Here is a 15599-nt window from a genome sequence, read left to right as displayed (position 1 = left end):
TGGTAGTGACATTTTTTGGTCGGTATTTAGAGGTTGACGGGTACGTCGAAGAAAACGTGTGCTATATAATGTCCAATCGCTATATCGCTATGTCGGCCTGTTTTGTTTTCTTAAGGTACAGACTGTATCTGAACAGACAATGGCCGATTTATAGTAAATTAAATAAGGTGAAGTAAACTTCATCTTACTGTTTTCACGAGGAAGGGTCAAAAGTAAGCCACAGTGAAGGAACGCGATTGGTTGGGCAAAAGTAAGCCCAGGGAAAGGAACGTGATTGGTCAAAAGTAAGCCCAGGGAAAGGAACGTGATTGGCTAATGTGGGCTTACTTTGGGCTTACTTTGGCTCGACTAGCGCGATGCAGTAAGCGCAATGCGAGAGGTAGCGGGATCGATGCCCGCATCCTCCAGCCTGCATTTTAGGAGGGAGGGTGTAGCTGGATGGATGAGGATGGATGGATAACGTAGTGGACTCCACCCAGATGCTGACATCTAGTGGTGGAATCCCAGGCTGCAGCTTCCTCATTCCAAAATCAATCCCTCCTCCACATAAAGTCAGAAGTTCTAAATGTGAGTCATTAAATGAGAGGTTCCAGCAGAAACGTCCAAACATCTGAAGAGAAGCTGAGAAGCCTGAGATACAGGGGCTGCAAGCTGTGCTTCAACTGTTCCTGTTTAGACAATAAGAACAGATCATCACTGTCTTTTAATGTGTACAGTGGGTGCAGGAAGTATTCAGACCCCCTTAAATGTTTCACTTTGTTATATTGCAGCCATTTGCTAAAATCATTGAAGTTCATTTTCATCATTAATGTCCACACAGCTCCCCATACTGACAGAAACACACAGAGTTGTTGACATGTTTGCAGATGTATTAAAGACAAAGTGAAATATGACATGGTCCTAAGCATCAGAGCCTTTGCTGTGACTCTCATATATTGAACCCAGGTGCGTCCATTTCTTCTGATCGTCCTTCAGATGGTTCTAACCTTCATCTGAGTCCAGCTGTCTTTGATGATACTGATTGGACTTGATGAGGACAGACACACACCTGTCTCTATAAGACCTTACAGCTCACAGTGCAGGTCACATACTGGGTGATGACGTCCTCCTGCAGGTGTTACTGTGGAACAACTGCTCTGGATTGGGATGAGTCTGAATAGAACTTTGTTAGCTTTGTAAAGCTGTGTGGTAGTTAGAGAGGAACTGAAAAGAGTCAACAACAAGGAGTTGGTCTCCAATGGAATACAGTTTGGGTTAGGGATTGGAACCCGGGACCTCTCGCACACGAAGCGAGAATCATACCCCTAGACCAACGAGCCATATGTGAGCCGACAGTGAAGAGAGGAGAGCTTTAAATGTACTGCTACAACCTGATTGGCTGCATGAGCAGCGAGGCAGCGACTGATTGGTGGAGGAGCTGACTAGAGAGCGTGTCAGTGCATCTGTCATGTGACTTGTCAGCTCTGCTCTTTCTGCCTTTTCCTCTGAATCTTTTCATCTCATCAGTGTTCTGCCCTCATACGTCCTGCATCAACATGAAGCTGCTGTTTATTCATGCATTTCTAACACACAGCTGACAGGTCCGTCACTACCTGCAGTAAGGTATTGGATCTGGACTGGAAGCTGAGTGAGGAGAGAAGCATTCTGAAGGCTTCCAGTGACTGACGTGTGGATGTTGAATCTGTCTGAGTCCAGTGTTCAGCTCAGTCCAGCTGCTGCACACAGTGAGGAGCTGTGACTGCATCCAGCTCAGTCCTGCTATGAACTGTGAGTCTGAACTTTGGGGTCGACCCTGCAGGATCCTGCAAAGGCCCAACAGCCTGTTGTACTGATGCACAGGAAGCCTTTCCACAGTTGAAGCAGGCAGTGTGTGTGTCTGAAGCAGTGTATTGTGTGTATGTGTGTGTGTCTGTGTGTTAGTGTGTGTCAGTGTCTATATTGTGGCCCTGTGTTGGCCTCTCAGGGAGTGTTGTGTTGTTGCTGCTGTCTCTCCCCTGTGTGTGCAGGAGGTTGCTGGGTGGAGCTGATCCTGAGCTTATGCAGCTCTCCTGTGCTGACGAGCTGGAGACGGTTTAAGAGTTCCCAGTCTGTTTGCTTCACTCTCTCTCTCCCCGTATGGCCTACTAGGAGGGCTGCTCTCTCTCCAGCCTGCTGCAGGCATGGCGGTGTATTTTGTTGCACATTTCCTTGTTTGTCAATTGTTGGTATACAACTACTGTTCTTTCTTCAATAAAATGGTCAAACGGTTAAGGTTGTGTTTGTCCTCCCCAATGTGTCACACTTTCTGAGCCGGTGTGACAATAAATGTGTGTGCATGTCTGTAAGAGTGTGTGTATGATTGTGTGTGTTGGTGTGTGTGTTGCGTCTATATGTGTGCACGTGTCTATATGTGTGTGTGTGTGTGTGTGTGTGGTCAGCCTTCATCCTTCCTGTCAGCAGAGCAAAGCTGTATCAGTGTCTCATCCAGGTCTCAGCTCCTCAGGCTTTCTTCAGAAGAGCTGTCACTGTTGGAGTATCTGTTGCACAAGTGCTGCACATATCTGATCTAAGTTCTTTCTGAATCCTCACATCTAAAGTTACAGAGAACTTTTACAAACTCCCTTCTTGTTGGCTGCTACAAGCCTCCACACATCAGAGGCCTGCACACCATGAGCTTCCTGCACTTCCTGCTGTTGATGACAGCTCTCTCTCAGATTGGGAGATTAGACTGATGTGACTGTGACATCATGACGTCACTATTCAGAGCCTGCTGTTTAACATGCTGCTCACAGAGAGACAGAGACAGCAGCAGCACTCTGTGAGCCAGGTCCACTCTGTGTGTCCTCCAGACAGTCTGGAAACGAGAGGAGACAGAACATTATCATACATGTTGCATAAGAAAAGTCACATGACATGCACCACTGTAAATAAAGGAAATCACATATTTTTAAGACACTTAGAGCACAGAGCCCAAGAAATAATATAATCTAAAGCTATAATCTAAAGAGAGTAGAAAAGTGTGATGGATTGATTTTACCTGATTCTTGGAATCTGTCAAATAGAATTTGTGGGTTTTGTGGGGAAAATTGTGCTTCATGTGAACTGATAAGAGAAGATTTGCCTGAACGGTTGATCTGTGGCCTGCGGCTCGCTTGGCCTGGTCCTGATCGATTGCTCATGCCTGCAGAGGCAGGAAAGGGGAGCTCACAGGCGATTCTTCATTCTGCATAAAGCTGCCAGACAGGAAGAATCGCATGTCAGTGTTATTATTGACAGCTCTTCCCTTTTCAGGTAAAGAAACTCTTGTAACTGTGGCCTTATATGATTAAACACTTTTGTTAGTTCTGTTAGTATCTTAAGTGACTGCAGACAGTGTTGTTAGATTTGTTTATGTTTTACAAGTGTTCACAAAGCGAGAGAAACATGTAATAGCATGTTGCTAACAGACGCTAATTCCATGTTGTCTGTGTTACCTTAAAGCTAGACTCATAACCAGAGAGTAAGTACGCTTATATGAAGTTATGAGGTTAAGTTGGTTACATGTGTGACTGTGAAATGAAAATGCATTTGTTTATTTCTGAATGGAATGTTATTCTATTTATATTAGTGCCGCATTTTCAGCTAAACCTTTATTTTACTGATTTGAACACATTATTTTGAAGACTAACCTGTTTAAGACAGATGAAGATAAAACCGAACATGTGTATATGTACATTTCATGTACTTCCAGCACTTGTACCTCTGTACATAATTATTTTTGCTGAATTCTGCATAAAGCTGCCAGACAGGAAGAATCGCGTGTCAGTGTTATTATTGACAGCTCTTCCCTTTTCAGGCATAACATTTTGGAGGCACCGCTGGGATGGATGTGGCAAGGACTGGCTGTTTCAGATAGACGTCCCTGATCATTATCCAACCCCTCACATCTTCAGCCGGAGTGGACAGAGCGCGTGGTGATTGACCGACTGTGCAGAGAGAGACCCGCTTGCAACCCGAGGTCAACTTTGAGTGCCAGGAGAGCAGCATTGTCTATTCTTCCCAGGAAAAGGTTCTGCACCACACTAACACTGCCCACAACCTAGAAAAAAATGGATTCATCAGACCTGGAAGCTTTGAAGTTAGAAGTTGGTTCTTCCTTGTACACACTTACAAGAGACGCTTTAATTGAGCTTTGTGACTTTTTAAGTATTGCTGGACCAAAGCATGGGAAGGTGTCAAGCAAAAGCCGTCCCTCTTATTGACAGCTCTTCTCTTTTCAGGCATAACACAAGACCACTTGCCTTTTGTTTTGTTTAGTCTGCACCTGTAGACATCAAAGGGCCACACAAATTCATAGCGTTGTGTTTAGCTTTATAGAAAAGGTAAATAAAGGTAATAAGTATGTAAGTATGTATTCTTTATGTGTATAGGACCACAAAGTTGAAGCCCATGCGGAAGTGTCAAAACTTGTAATTCACGCCACAACTGCTGGGGGCTGGCTCCAAAAGCGAGTCATTTCCCATAGACTCCCATGTAAAAATGGCCGACTTCACAGCAGAAAAAAACATGTTTACAGCCTGGTACAAAAAAACCACTCTGGTCTCAGATGATAGGTTCTCTTCTAGTGTCAATTGTACAGGGGGGGGGTGAATTTTTTTACAACTCACTCGTTTCAATGGTATTTTGACTTAAAATTACGCATAATTATGGGCGTTGCCACTTTGAGTGACAGACAGTTGACGTATCACAGCGTGAGTTTCCTGCTTCCACGATCGCCCGCCCCCCTAAACCCTGCTCGTGCTCCCCCTTTTTGTCCATATTTGGAGTTTTGGCGGACATGACGCTGCCAACATGGCGGCGGTCATCAACGTCCTGGAACCTCCCACCGAGCCTCAGAACGGCTCTTCAGAAACAAACGGGTGACGTCACGGAAGCTCTGTCCATAGTTTTTACTGTCAATGGTCTGCACACACAGGAAGTTCATCCTTAATGATTGCTCTCTGTTTCAGTTAACCTGTACGCACAGAATTGGTCCCTGAAATAACATGTAGAGCCTGGATAGCTCAGTCGGTAGAGCATCAGACTTTTAATCTGAGGGTCCAGGGTTCAAGTCCCTGTTCGGGCGGAAAGCTTGGTGTGTAGCAGCAAGTAGGAGGCTTGAGAAGGAGGTGGAAGTGCACACATTCATTCCAAATGGCTACCTTACATAGCTGCTGCCTCTCCATTTTACACTTACCCCACCATACACCTCACACCAAATGCAATACATATGTACATGGAATTCCTTCTTTTTAAAAGCTAAAAGCTGGTTTAAAACTCATAACTATAATTGTCCTTCAATCAAACGATACCCTCCCCCCCTGCACCTATTTCCTGACTGGACTGGTCCGGAACTATAAATGCCTGCTTGTTACAAGAGGGACTCTTTTGACTGTCACCCCTGGCCACAACAAAAGGTAAGAGCTCACACACACATTAGCCCTTAAACATTCAAGTCACATTAACCAACCCACAATCCGATCATTGTATAGTTAATTCAGCATCTGTTTCTTGTGTCCTACAGATAATACCTACAGCTAGTGATGGGTTTTCAAGGCTTTGTTGAAGCTTCAGCACCTGATTCAAGAAAAAGGTTCATTACTCGAGGCTTCATTGACACAGTGCTGGAGTCGGACATCTAGTGGTGAATAAAATGAATTGCGGTGTGTGTTATTGGTTCATGGATTGTTTTGGATTTGGATCTCCATGCACATGCACACTAATGTAGTCTCATTCGACCACACTACATGGTTGAATGGTTTCAGGCTGACACAATAAAATACATTTCACACTTTCAGTTTCACTGCACGAAGTTGTTATACAAAGTGACATTTGAAGTCAGGGTGTCCGCTGGGTCTTAAAAAGTATTAAAAGTTGATAAATCAACTGTGGGAAAATGAAGGCCCTTAAAAAGTATTGAAAAGTCTTAATCCCCATTTCATGAGGTATTCAATTTTATTGTGATTCAAGCTTTGACTCCAGAAAGTTCCATGAATATTTATTTTCCTCTTTGCAATGTCACCCGATGGGGAAAAAATATCTGAGTTCGTGCCGGTGCGACCAGCTGTTAGAGGGAAATACATTCTCTGTGACTCTCCCTGTGTCCAACAACAGACACACGTCAGGCTCATATCATGGTCTGAACCAATCAGAGACGGTGAAGGGCTGTTGACCTGTTGTTTCTGTTGACAGCAGGACAATGATGCTGAGGCAGAGCGCGCTCTGGGCTGAGGCCTTAGCTCGGCCATGGTGCCTTCAGGGAACATCGGACGTGCGGTCAGTTAAACTCAACATGCGCTATCTATCGTATTGACGTGACTGGCTGCAAAACACTGACACCAGGCAAAGTTGTAGACAGTTACGCATCAAAAGGGAGAATATTAATAATTTGTGGAAGCAATAAGACGCTAAACACATCATGCAGGCCTCCTGGCGGACCCTGTAAGGAACTATCGGCTGGCTGTCACTCTCTTCCTGCTCTGTGCGCCAGAGAAGTAATAAGCGTCAGTGCTGAGTTACAGCAAGAATAAATACATAACATCATCAAACATGGCAATTACTGCAGGTTAGATTTGCTAAAACCAACAAGGGCAGCGATGCTTGGTTGACAGCCCTTTGTTCTTACTGTGAGTATGTGCAAACTTCCTGGGAATGGATGGAATCACTGCATTGTGTGGTAGAAAGATGATGTCTGAGGCCACCACCTCTGTTAAGGGAAGGTTTTTCCAGCTTAACATAGATGCTTCCTTGACTCCTCTTTCACACCACCTTTCCTCTCTGTCTAAAATGTGAACATTGTTGTCCTCAAAGGAGTGTCCTTTCTCTTTGAGGTGGAGGTGAACAGCTGAGTCTTGTCCTGAGGAGGTGGCTCTCCTGTGCTGAGCCATTCTTCTGTGGAGTGGTTGTTTAGTTTCTCCAATGTACAGATCAGAGCATTTCTCACTGCATTGGACTGCATATATCACATCGCTGTGTTTCTCCATGGGAGTTTCATCCTTTGGCTGTACCAGTTTCTGTCTCAGGGTTGTCCTCCAGTGGAGACCGCAACCTTAACACAGCGCCTTGGACGAAAAGCAGACTTGCAGAATGAAAGGCAGCATTTCAGAATGAAAAGCAATCCAGAATGAAAGGCAGTAATCCAGAATAAGTGGCAGCATTCCAGAATAGACATCAGTATTCCGGAATGATAGGCAGAATTCCAGAATAACAGTCAAGTTAGTCAATAGGGCCGGTTAGCTCAATCCCCATACGGCCAATCTGTGTTTTCATTGAAGCGTGGACATGCCTGTTTCACTTACTGTGTGCTGGTTGGTACATTGGACTCAAGGATTGGTTTTTGAAGACACTCCTCCAAGTGGTGTCTTCAGTTCTGCTACTATTCTGGTTGGGAATCTGAGTTTTATGTGTTCAGGATCTCTGTGGGTGGATCTTGAAGGAACTCAGACTTTTAATCTGAGGGCCCAGGGTTCAAGTCCCTGTTCAACACTATATATTCCTAACCAGAAATCTTTGTACATATCTTTACCAATGTCAAACTAAGAAAAACATGTGCTTTGTGTTGTTCTTGCACTGACTGAAACATGAAAAAAAAGAGGTCACATGTGGCTCGTTGGTCTAGGGGTATGATTCTCGCTTCGGGTGCGAGAGGTCCCGGGTTCAATTCCCGGACGAGCCCTCTTCTTTCAGCTTCAGTAGATTGAAGGTCTGTCTTATGTTTACATTTATAGCAATTATCTTTAACCCAAACAAGTTCATATTCCAACTTAGACCCTGTAAACAGCACTCTGCTCAAACTCCTAGAAGTAATCTACAACTGATATTGTTTATTCAAGAGAAGAAGTCCTTGCACTGAGGACTAACATCGGAATGCAGCACAAGGTCCAGGGAGAGCTGAGGAAGAAGTACAGGGGCTGTAAGGCAGGAGTGAAAGTAGAGGCTGCACGTAGACATTTTAAGCCAGCGATCCCCTCGGCAATAATAAGGAATGTCAACTCACTACTGAATAAGGAGATCAGGAGATCAGCCTCTGTCCTACCCGTCATCTGCCTCTGCTTGAAACTACTGTTGGTAAGTTTTCTGTCTTCTATTCAATAAGTTTATTATCTTTATGTGAAACAATGTGCATGCCTTAAGATAAATGGACCTTGAGCTTAAGAAGAAGTGTCAGTCATTGTTCACGTTGGGGTAGACAGGCTACAAGCAGCTAAGATTAGTTAGCATTCGTTGTAGCTAACGTCTATGGTCGCGTCATATAGCTGTCAGAGGTAAGTGGTGAACACGGTTAGTACTTGGAGGTTTCTACACAGGCACGTTGAATTCATCCTTAATACACTGAGAGCACAGCTCGCCGCCAGCTAACGCAATCCAAAAGTGCTTTGCTTTACTTTTGTAGTGTAGCTGGCAGGCTAACGTTAGCCCAGAGCTAACGCTCTGTGTTAGCCTGAGCAGCACTTGTATGCAGGGGTACAGCCAGTGCTTAAGTGTAGTTAATGTGAAACAATACAGTCGTGATTTATTGAAGTGAAGCAGTCGGCATATTGTCGCGATATATTTTATTTTTATATATTTTTTGTCTGCTGGTGGGTGCCTGCTCCCCTGCGCATCGGGCTGGAACTGCGCCGTACGACACAGAGCAGGGGAGACCTGTAAACATGCTGAAATGACTTTGTTTAGTAAAAGGAAAAGGTATAAATGTGTTCTATAGTAAGGGACCATTAAATGACTTCTGTTGTGATCTGGCACTATAGATAAAAATAAAATAAAAAGAACTCATTGGATCAACTCAGTTAAATTGTGGGAGACTTTTCCATGCAATAAATATGGGTAGCCCCAACTCAATGTGATGTATTTGAGTTGGACCAACATGATTTTTCCATGTTGGTCCAACTCAACCTAAATAATACCTATTAAATGATATTTGATTAAAACGAGTTGAGATTTCAGATTAAAGTTTTGGGTGGACCTCAGAGGATTTTCAGATTTGAAATTTCATTGTGAAATTTGGGAGTGGCTGCTGCAGCATAACATCTTTAACATATTTATTATATGCATACCTCTAATATATAATCTCATCTTATGCTCTTAATGACTGTAGCTAATTATATACTTGGTAATCAATTACAGCATCTTATTGTTATTTGGTCAATGAGATCTGACTCTTTTCTGACTTCTCTTTTATTTTACAGGATGCTGTATGTGGATGTGTGCAGAGTGCAGTTTGGAACCAGGTACTTTTATGCATCTGCAGCTTATCATACACATACACCGCCTACATGCAGATGTACTTTAATACATGGATTATGCTACTACTAAATCACATTTTTACTTGTCCATGGTAATTAATGAATGTAAAATGAAAACTCACATTTCTTTATAGCTATTCAAGTCTGTGTGAGAGTAACTACAACTAACAATACTGTTTGTACTACTACTGTTTTCAAGGTGAATGATGACTTCTTGCAGATCACCACAAAGCCGCTGCATTGAAGTTCATGGCCCAGCTGAACCACTTCTCAAAGAAGCTTCTGTAAGTTTCCCAGAACAAAGGAGGAAGTTCAATATTAATGAAAGATTCACATGTTTATGTGATGCTCAGGATCAACATGAGTTGTGTGTTTGTGTTTTTCAACCCTATAGGAGGGCAGCTTACACGTTCTGAAGACAGGAGCCCAGCGATGTGGGGGTTTCATCCAACTTAATTTGGTATATTGGAATGCAAAGGTCTATGTCCTGGAGGAATGTTATGCACCTTACTGTTTCTATTTCTGCTGCATTTAAATAAAAGGACCTCAACCAGGTGTCATGTTTTTCTTAAGGGGTGGTAGGTTAATTTAAAGGTAATTTTATAATAATAATTTTATTATATCTTTAGGTTGGACAAACACAAATAACCTTAATTATTAATAAACAAATGTACTTTATTTTAGCTCTATTTGACACAAATAAGATGAACTAACTCAATCAAATTATATTTAATATATATGTTTAGGTTGAGTTGGACCAACATGAAAAAATCATGTTGGTCCAACTCAAATACATTATATTGCATTAACATACTTGTTTTGAGTCGGGGCTACCAGTATTTATTGGATGGAAAAACTCAATTTAATTGAGTTCATCCAATGAGTATAGGTTAAAAAAATGAGTGATATTTAATCACAATAAATATACAGCAACAGTGATTAATGTGATTAAAATTTGAATCATTTGACGGCACTAGTTCAAACGTTTGCGTTCAAAGACCAGATGACCTACCAGTGGATGTCATGGTCATGGTTTTCTGCAGAAAGTCTCGTTCGTTTTCTAACATGGCAACCTTCTCCTTTAGAGTTTTGATTTCTGTCAACAGGCTCTTGTTCGGACTTTTGCAACCCTCACCTCTCATTAAAGCTGGTTTCCAATGATGTGTGTCTGGGACACCCAAGGTCCCCACTGTCTCATGTTTTTATATTTGACTCATTTTCACAGCACTTCATTAGTTTGTTATCGTAATCAGCCACCATGTACAGGTGCATCTCCATAAATGAGAATATTGTGGAAAAGTTCAATATTATAAACTAATGATGTCACATGATGTGATCAGATGATGAACTCAAAACACCTGCAAAGCAGACACAATCATGGACAGATGTTGAATAAATAAAAAATAGTCAGCATGGTTATCCTCAGGAGGAATAATGGGAATATGACTCTTATCCATCACCCCTGCACACTGAGGGAACCCATCAAGACAGACAGTTATCAGGAGAGAAGGAAACTGGCGTAGTAGTGTAGTAGTAGACCCACTAAAGGTTCTAGCAGTGGAAGTGAGTTGTGGATAGAAGTTGGCTGGTTTCCTACCTGTATAAAACCTCTATAAACCACGAAGGGACTCGAACCCTCAATCTTCTGATCCGAAGTCAGATGCCTTATCCATTAGGCCACGTGGTCTAGTGTGTTTTCAACATAAACTTTTGTCAGAATGTTATTGGCATAGTGTTCATAGTAAGAGTTTTTGTTGGTGCAGTAGCCAGCGCAAACACATAGACATATTCTGACTAACATGGGCACTGTAGATGTCTTTGTAAACAATAAATGGACAATATTTAACTTGTTTCTGAGCCTCTCTATCTTCAGTTAGCATAGCTTTCAATGGACTTTGATTACTGTAGTGGTGCAGTATAATATAGTATTACTATGTCATAGCACTGTGTTGGTTTTCAATATCCTTTGATAATATAATCGTTATAATAATAATGATAATAATTTTTTGTGGTTAAAAATGTTGATCTCTTAATTTAACTAGAATGGCAGTTCCTGAAGAAACTGCGAGTGTGATTGCAGAGCTGTTTGCTGCAGCTAGCAGCACATGCAGCATGCTGCAGATGAAGCTTTAAAAGAGCTGCAGCACGCTGAGTAGCTGAGAACCAGAAGCACGAGCACATCACAAAGCATGAGGCAGTACAGAGGCTGTAAAGCTTTATAGTGTTGTGACTTTCTATCAGAAGCATGTCACCAAGGCTGAACTGGCTGCCAGGTCTCACTTCTGAAGCCTGTACAGTGTAACAGATATCAGCTATTACAGGCGACCATTTCGCACCTGAAAGCTGTGCTGTTGAAGTCATATCAGGTATTTCACAGAAGCATTTGAAAAACAGGATGGATTTATGTTGAGTAATACATGTTTTCACTATAGCGCCCCCCAGTGGCCAAACCGCATGAAACTTGGTACACTAAGTCTTAGTACTAGCCTACATAGGTGACCCAAATTTGGCAGCTATATGTTACAGTATGCATCAGTTATAGTACATTAAGTGCACATGGCCACGCCCACAAAAGTTTATTAGCCAATAGAAATGAAACGCTATTAGATATTCCAAAATAAAAAATCTTACACTATTTAAAGTTGTCCACTAATGTTTTGTCCGATGTTTTTGACACTTTATATCTCACCACATGGTGGCGCTATGACTACAGTTTTAACTATATTTAAGTAAATACATCTTTTAAAATATGTTCAAAGTTTCAGCTGTATAGCATGGCTACTTTCTGAGTTGCACATTTTTAATTACTATGTTGTCAGATTGTCCCAAAGTCACAGCAAGGGTGTCATCACATTTAGACACTTTAGTTTTGAAAGCATGTTTGTAGCTTTACAGCTGTAGGAGGAGCGTTCTGTCATCATTACGTTTTTTTCCTGTTTCTTTAAGTAGAATAACATTGATGTGATGCAGTCAGTTGGAACAGTCTGGACAGGTTTGACTGAATGTTTTATAGCGTCCTCTGTAGTAAACAGGGACTGATCGCTGCATTCACTCGCTTAAAATTGTAACCCGGGTGAAAAACTCCAGCTACTGCTCCCATATATTGTATTGTGGGCCGTGTTGTATTTCTACGTAATGACGTCCGACTCAGACCAATCGCATCACTGTAACCTGGCCGTGCCAGTCTAGATGCGAGTGGGACACGAGTAGGAAAAGTTTGCTGTAATTCATGTTGTCATCTCTTCAAATTAAATGTACTGAATGTCGATCTATAGGAGCCAACTACCAAAGTCTTTATGCGGAGTGGATATGAGTGGATCATCTGAATTGATCTTAAACTACAGAACTGGTGAGTCTCACTACTGTTAGCTCAGCTGCTCATTCATTCCCATTGGGTAAGTTAGCCTCCATTGGTTTATATGGAGCGGTCAGCACAGGATATTAAGAATTAAGAAACCTTTATTAGTCCCGCAATGGGGAAATTGCATTTTTGCAACAGCAGATACAGACAGCAAAGGATAAGTTAAGAACAGATATATATGATAAAATAAACTACCAATAAATATAGAATAGAATCATCAACAGTTTACATATGAACAGTTATTGCACAGGTGAGTGGAGGGAGAAGTGGTCTGTAAGAAAACTGTACATAGTGCATCAGAAACTAAATAAATAATGTGTTGTACACTGTGGTGTGTGAATATTGCTCCTATCAGAAGTGGTTATTATACAGTCTGACAGCAGCAGGAAGGAAAGACCTTCTGTATCTCTCCTTCACACACCGAGGGTGGAGCAGTCTCCCACTGAAGCTGCTCTGCAGAGCTGACAGGGCGTCCTGCAGGGGGTGGACTCATTGTCCAGCATCAGAATCAGAATCAGAATCAGAATGACTTTATTTATCCCCGAGGGGAAATTCTTTTTTGTTACAGACATTAGAAATTAAAAATACATTGAAATATATAATAAATATCTAAATACCTAGATAGCATTTAAATCCCTGAGTCGTATCTAAAGAACATATTCACTACTGTATAAAACCTTTCCATAGTAAAGAGCAGGACATGAATGCACCAGTATGAATGTACAGTGTCTGAGTGACACTTCTACTCTTATACTCTGTACTTAACTGCATTTAATGTAACTTGATACCTCTGACACAGGAATTTCCTTCGGGATTAATAAAGTCTTGTCTTGTCTTATCTTACAGTTCAGAGTTCAGTAGTTTGATTGAGACAGGCAGGAATGACTTCCTGTGTCTCAGTGGTGCATCATGGGAGTCAGTTTTGTCAGGACCCTCCTGTCACCCACCTCCTGCACTGAGTCCAGAAAAAAGCCAGGTCTCTCTGACTATCCTTAACTGTGCTACATTGAATCAATGTGAGAGGTCTGTAAAGTATTTCTGTCTGACCTTTAATGTTTGATCATGTTTGATATTGCTACACTAGCAGAATTGATATTATAATATAGCAAACATTTATTTCCCAATTTGACTAATAGAATATCTATATTTGTATGTATATATTTGATGATATGAGAACTCTAATTTAGAACTATGTATGATACGATTTGTACTGTATTATTATTAGATAGATGGACTGTGTGCACATTAATTGGTCCTGTGCTGTGTGCATGCCAGGGTTGTTGTGGCTGCGCCTGGCGTGTGGAAACGATTCGGAATTAGAAAATTCTGAATACAAGTTTGATAGAGCAGCATCTAATGAGCGTTTTAAGACTAAAATGGAGTCTGCAGCTTGAAATTTCTAGGAGGAGATACATTTGGCAGATGACACCGAAATTGCTTAATATTGGAAACAAACGTGAAGTTGACCCGGAATGTCCTCTGTGAGATGAACAACAGATGAGCAACGGCAATCAAACAAAGAAGAAGAAGAAGAAAGAGGGTGAATAACAAGAGTTGATTGCCTAGCAACGGCAAGTTGCCTAGCAACGGAAATCAAACAAAAAAGATGAAAGAGGGTGAATAACAAGTGTTTGATTGCCTAGCAACGGCAATCAAACAAATGAACTGAACAAGGAGAAGGAGGGGGAAGAGGAACTAGAAAGACGAGCACAGCGACAGCAGAAGTTCAACAGAAGTTTTCCACTGTAAGTGTTTTATTACATCTGAATGGCTGCTGCTGAGTCTCTGAGAGCTTTTATCAGCGAGCGGCTAACTGCTGCTGCTGCTGAAATATTGGGAGTGTTTGAACAAACTATCGTCCAGTACGAGGGAGAGCTGGACCGTCAGCGCAAACTGCTGGATCTGCTCCTGAAGCCTGAGATCAAGCTACACAGAACAGGTATGTAAACATGACAATGTCACGGAACAACAACGGCTCTGTGTGAAAAGAGTGACATTCAGCACATAGTGTTTCTGACAGGAGGACACTGACTTCATGACTTGGAGCTACAGATGTGTCCCTCCAGCTGTTCTCTCTCTGCTTTAGCTCCTCAGAGCTCTGTGCTTTGTTTATTTACCGTTGAAAACATCGGAGCAGCTGCTGTTATTTCTCAGCATCAGAGATGCAGCGATTGATCGGCCATGACCGGCATCCGCAGATCAGACTGAGATATGCCAATTTTATGCCGGTCAAGCGCGCCACATGATCGGTCGCGTCACAACCGTTAGCTTACCTTAGCTTAGTTTAGCTTAGCTTAGCTTAGTTTAGCCTAATCCACCAGCTCAATCCACTGGTGGAAGTGTGCTCACCTGTATGTGCGCATGTGTCTGCGTCCTATGTGCAGACTGTATGAAGTTACATTTAATCAGTGAATTAATTAATGATTTGCTGCCTGTCAAATAAGATAAATAGCATAAGGCTGTTTAGTTTGTTTCATTAGTTAGCAGCACAAACATGTTCATCTCTCCGGTTTCAGACTGCATGGTCTCCTAAATATACACATTGTGCTTCTTATCAACAGTAATCTGTTAATCTCTGTATTATTTGTCTGTGCTTAATGCTAACTAGGAATCCCGATTCTGATTTCCAGTTTTTGATTGAGTTTGACCTGCTGTTGATTTTAGCTGATTACGATTTCATTTTTTCAAACCACTTTACAGTAGAGCTGCCGGACCCGAGCCTGTGTGCCCCAGTGTGGGCTTCACACACTAATAACTCTACTGTAATTGTTATAACACAGACCATACACATCATGAAAGTGCAGTTATGGAACAACATATTGCAAACTTACCAGTGTTTCCTCTGCCATTATATATGGGAGCAGCTATTTTCTATATAGCAGCATTAAATTAAAATGGGCTCCAGCCTGAATAAATTACATTTGCATGCTTGTTTGTTTTCCTCTCTCTTTCTCCATGTCAGAGAGACTGGATGACAAAAGGCGTCACTCCGGTGCATC

At 42.0% G+C, this 15599-nt stretch overlaps 3 non-coding genes across 3 annotated transcripts; 2 read left to right on the top strand and 1 right to left on the bottom strand.

Moving 5' to 3' along the window:
- The first annotated feature begins 5010 nt into the window (after positions 1-5010).
- On the top strand, positions 5011-5083 carry trnak-uuu (transfer RNA lysine (anticodon UUU)). Its single transcript has one exon. It is a non-coding gene; the product is annotated as a tRNA-Lys (tRNA).
- Positions 5084-7600: 2517 nt separating this feature from the next.
- On the top strand, positions 7601-7672 carry trnap-cgg (transfer RNA proline (anticodon CGG)). Its single transcript has one exon. It is a non-coding gene; the product is annotated as a tRNA-Pro (tRNA).
- Positions 7673-10853: 3181 nt separating this feature from the next.
- trnar-ucg (transfer RNA arginine (anticodon UCG)) lies at positions 10854-10926 on the bottom strand. The gene has a single exon. It is a non-coding gene; the product is annotated as a tRNA-Arg (tRNA).
- Positions 10927-15599: the final 4673 nt, after the last annotated feature.

The sequence above is a fragment of the Parambassis ranga genome, unplaced genomic scaffold (genome assembly GCF_900634625.1).
Source record: "Parambassis ranga unplaced genomic scaffold, fParRan2.1 scaffold_27_arrow_ctg1, whole genome shotgun sequence".
NCBI lineage: Eukaryota > Metazoa > Chordata > Actinopteri > Ambassidae > Parambassis > Parambassis ranga.
The sequence above is the reverse complement of the archived record's forward strand: the minus strand, read 5'-3'. Positions and strand labels throughout refer to the sequence as shown.